The sequence below is a fragment of the Apodemus sylvaticus genome, chromosome 4 (assembly GCF_947179515.1).
Source record: "Apodemus sylvaticus chromosome 4, mApoSyl1.1, whole genome shotgun sequence".
Classification (NCBI taxonomy): domain Eukaryota; kingdom Metazoa; phylum Chordata; class Mammalia; order Rodentia; family Muridae; genus Apodemus; species Apodemus sylvaticus.
The window spans coordinates 97,752,927-97,758,137 of record NC_067475.1 but is presented as its reverse complement, the minus strand read 5'-3'; the positions used below and the strand labels follow the sequence as shown (position 1 = coordinate 97,758,137).

The following is a 5,211-nucleotide window of genomic DNA, read 5'->3' as shown; positions in this document are numbered from 1 at the left end:
TGCATAATTTTCTTTTTTTCAAATATCATGTGAATAAAACACATAAAATACAGATTTTTCAGAACAACTTTTCATACCTAATTGTACTCTTCTGGGCTCTGCATATCTGTTGTGTCCTAAAACTATTTTTTCTACTGCCAGATAACATTTCATTGCATGAATATGCCATAGCTCATTTATCTATTCACCTGTTAAAGTATATGGCTGTTGCTAGGATTTTCTTTTTCTGTTTTGTTTTGTTTTCAAGACTATGAATAGAAGTGATATCCTACTCATTTTTAAAAACTAACTTGAAGCACAGCCATAATATGAGTGGACTTGGGAAAATTTGCCCTTCCACAGCCCATTGACAGTATATCACATATATTACACTTGGATAAGATGCTACAATTTGATACAGATGTGTTATATAGCTGCATATTTCTTACTATCAGCTGAAAACTTCTTATGGACTTAGTTCGTATCTTACCCACCCATCTCACTGGGTCCTAAATTGGGTCTTGAACATTGCATTTGGGTCAATTTATTGCATGAATTCTTCAGGAAATAAATATAATACTTTTTAGTATAATAATGATATTATGCTCTGTGATGGGAGCCTGAGAGCTTGTCATGTACAGCCTGAGCTCCTCCCTCACCTCCTTATCTTTCTCCTTTTCCTCAGGGCTCCAGTGAGGCCAAGCCACATCACTTATGACAAAAGATTTGGTCAACACAAAATGCGTATGGCTGCCAGTGGCCTACATGGAAAGTTGTTTCACTCATAGGAAGTTTTAAAAAAATATAGCAAACTGAAATACAACTTACTGTTTTTGTTGTCACATGGTGACAATGTATAGAAAGTCAGATCTGCAACTTAATGGGAGACAGTTCCTTTCAATCAAAAGACAGGGTTTCTTTGTTAGCCTTGGCTATCTGTCTTGGAACTCACACAGTAGACCAGGATCATGAACTCAAGAATTTAACCTAACTGTCTCCCCATTACTGGGACTAAAGAAATGTACCGCCACCACTACCACCACCACCACCACCACCACACCTCTGTTGGGCCTGTTAGATAATTTAAAAATGACAGAACTCTTCATGGAATGTGAAGAAGAGGAGCTAGAACCATGACACAAGAAAATGAAAGAAGTTGAAAAGGATGATGATAATGATAAGCCCATCATTGTTGCAGAGATAACAAGTTCAAAACCAGCTATTTCATATATTTTGAATGGAGTTAACCCCTGCTCTCATTCAAAAGGAATAAACTACGTTATACTTAATAAAGGTTTTACTGCCATTCAAGCCTACAAGTCAACACTGCCAAAATTCAAAATCAAATCCTGTGGCTGCCTTGTTTGTAAATTTTCATCCTGAATGTCCAGCCATTTTCTAAACCTTGTTAGATAACAAACTCACCATGAGTTCTGTCTAATAATTCTTCAGAGTTACTGTTTGATTTGACCCAGGATTACAACATACCAGGGGGGACCGAAACTTTCTATTGTAGGTTTGAATTAAACTTCATTTTTATCAAAACATCCTTCTGGTTCTAACATAAGAACTGCTAACCCCCCCCCAAAAGAAAAACAAAACTAAACCCAGTGAAAATTTTTCTGGAACAGATTTCTCTTCTGTAGTCTCTTCAGAAAAGTCTCCATCAGTGATATCTCTCCAAGTGGTACCATCTCAAGTTGCAAATTTCTCATGAAATCAATCTAAAAATGGAACATTTCCAAGAGCATGTCCCAAGTGTAATATTTACTTCAATCTTTCAAATCCTCTGAAAAATCACATGATATATTGTTGTCGAGACATGATAAATAACTTTTGGGGATTGACTAAAACTGACGGTTTAAATTCAGCAAATGAAGCTAAGACTCTTGATTCAGAGAAAGGGAAATTGATAATGTTAGTTGATGACTTTTATTATGGAAAACATGAAAGAGACAAACAGACTCACGCAACCTTTAAGTGCTTCAGTTGCTTGAAAGTTCTCAAAAATAATATCAGGTTTATGAGCCACATGAAGCGCCATTTGGAACTAGAGGAACAGAGCAGAGAGAGCTGGGAGAAGCACCACTTGCCAGCAATGCTCCTGGAAGTTCCCCACGCCCTTCCGCTGGCCGCAGTGCCACATTGAGAACGCCCACATGCCACATGAGTTCTCCACCATTTATAAAATCTTTGAGCTGCCATCTGAAATTGAACAGATGCTTTTACAACATATGAAGGAAAGCCTTAAACCTGGAGAAATACCATACATCTGCCAGGTTTGCAATTACGGTTCATCATTATTTTCTGAGGTAGTGTCTCATTTTAGAACATTTCATAAAGAACACTAAGAATTTGTTATGTCCATTCTGCCTCGAAGTTATTAAAATTGCCACACCCTTTATGCACCATTACATGAAGCATCATAAAAAGGGGACACATCATTGCACCAAATGCAGACTGTAACTTTTGACATCCAAGGAGAAATGGATCATAAGATTCAACATCACCATTAAAACCTAAGCAACTAGAAGGACTTCCCCCTGGAACAAAAGTTACTATTCAGGCTTCAGTTGGACCTCTTCAGTCAGGATCTTCAGTTACACCTTCTACCAATGCAAGGACTTCTTTCTAGGACATCATTGCAGCCACATGATGCTGAATACAAGTACACCAATTACAACCATATATGATCCCAGCAAAGCTAATGAGATCAAGTCTAATGGAAGTAAATCTAAAAACAGGTCAAAAGACTCCAGCATCCCGAAGAAACAAAGCACATTGTCTAATATTAATAAAAAAATAAAAGTAAAGTAAACACAGCCCTAAGGAGCTTAAGGTTGGGGTGTTCACAAGTGTATTGAGTGTTCTGAAGATTTTGCAAACCATTTTCCTACATATGTCCACTGTAGTTTTCGCACATATAATACTAGCTGTAGCAAAACCTATGTAAATCAGAGGAGGAGCTTCCATAGTAACCGTCCAACTAAAAGATACTGTATGTTTAAGAAGAATTCAGGAAATCTTATGGGCATTTCTCTAGTGTGTCTTAATTTGATTTCCTAACTGATGTTTCTGGCTTGGATAATATGGCTATACACTTAAGTCAACATGAAATTCATACTTGCCAAGTTCTAGTAGAGAAAGCTTCTGTTTGTATTTCAACTTGTGAACTTCTTTCTGAGAAACAGCAAGACACAGTACAGCTGAAGGAGAACCAGAAGCATCACATTCTGGAAGCAAGCAGGATACAGCTCCTTCATTAGAAGAAGGCACTGGGTGTGATGCAAGTGTGTGTAAAGCTGCACCAGCTGCAAACTGTGAAAGAAACGTTAACAATTCCAGATACAGAAAACGTAAGCAGCTCAAAGAACATCTTGGCTCATGATCCAGATGTTAGAAGAGATAATACGGAAAAGGAAGAACAAACACATCGTACTTGTTAGGACATGGAGCTAATGGAGGACCAAAGTTCAGAAAGCACAGATTCCTGTGAGTAGTGTAAAGAGCACAATCCCACCGAAGCTGAATTGTCTTCGAGGCCGGTCAGGATTCGCAGTTAACATCAGGGGCTGTTGGCTTTGATTGGTTTCCGACGCAAGGAGAAGTACCTGAGTCTGTGGATTCTGATGCTAGTGAGCAAGGCAGTGTTCATTTGGAACCTTTGCTGCCATCAGAATTACTTGAGTGTGGAGCCACAGCAACCCTCCGTAATGGTGGCGGTCCTTCAGCCAGCAGCAGTGACTCAGTACCTGATCAAACAGGAGGCAGACCTAGAGGAAATCGCCCTGGTGGAGCAGAGACAGCAGCATACCTGGCAGATGGCAAGGAAAGAAGCTGAAGCGATGTGGAACAGGATTGAGCTCAGGAGTGCCAAGGTAGAGGTGAGCGGTGGGAGATCGGAGGAGGCCCGTGATATACTTCGTAGGTTCAATCTTATTACATCAGTTTACCAGCAATAGCATGGTTAGGATGAATCTCCATGTTTTTAAAAACCTGAACAGAACTTTAGTGAAAACTAAGTTTGTCATCCAAAGGTCTCTTAGCACTTTTTGATGAAATCTTGTTTATTAATATGAAATTATTATAAGACTAATTGCTATGTTCATCAGACTTTTTGAACTTTTATTAGTGCTAAACTTAAAAGTCCTCCTCACCTGAGTATTCCTTTTGGAAAACGTAAAGGAAGAGATTTAAAACTATGCATTTTTTGAAAATACCTTTGAACTGCTGATCAATTGTTCCTGTTACGAAGGCTTTGTTTTTAATATGATCCTGGTAATAAAGCATGCTTAGAGTGTGCTAAATTGGCCTGTTGAGAACTTGGATGAATACAAAAATTAATTTTGGATTTAATACAGCCTTCCAATCTGTCAGAAGCATGTAAATAGAATTTTAGAATCTGTGCTCCCCGATTAGCCTGCCAGACTGTCAGCTTACCTTTATTAAACTTTCAGTGAGAGTGAAATTATGAAAATATAAGATTATATTTGTGTTTTTAATCAGTACATAAGCTGTGCAGAAACCCACCCCAGCTCCCATGGACTATTTGACTAAAGTGGAAATCTGTAATTGAATCTCTTAAATAGCTACTATGCTTTTAATAGTGTTTCAAGGCTTTTTAGCAATAGACCCATAAAAATGGTCTGGAAACCAAATCAAAGTATGGTAGAATGTACGCAAAAAGAATTGATCTAAAAACATGTCTCCACATGTACTCATCTATATTAAGGGACTTCTTTAATTTTAAAAGTGAAAACTTCAAATGAAACCCTAAAGCATATTATTTTAAAAGTTGTGGAAATCAGCCTACTTTTTCAATAAATCAGAAACGAAGTTGACTTTTTAGATATAAAAATGAATATAACAAATAATAATTTTAAGTACTAATAAAATTTTATTTTAAACACTACATTTTTAATTCTTAGAATGTACTCTTAATTTTTAAACTGTTTAATTGAATGTTAAATGTTTTTAAGGCTGTTAAAATTCTGTTGTATATAGTAGTGTTTTAGCAAATATTTGCAATAGAAATCTCTTTGAATAAAAAAGTAGCATTAAATAATATCACACACATGTTAATTATATAATTGCAAATAAAAACTAAAATGATAATTTAGGATTTTTATTCTGTACTTTTAATATGAGTCTTCTATTTTAAACTTTGCCTAACATTTAAAAAATACAGAACAAGAACTATTTTGCTAAAATTAAGGAAAATTCATACTACAA

At 36.6% G+C, this 5,211-nt stretch overlaps 1 pseudogene; it reads left to right on the top strand.

Moving 5' to 3' along the window:
- Window positions 1–822: 822 nt before the first annotated feature.
- Window positions 823–3,820, top strand: LOC127682323 (zinc finger protein 280D-like; annotated as a pseudogene).
- The last annotated feature ends 1,391 nt before the right edge of the window (window positions 3,821–5,211 follow it).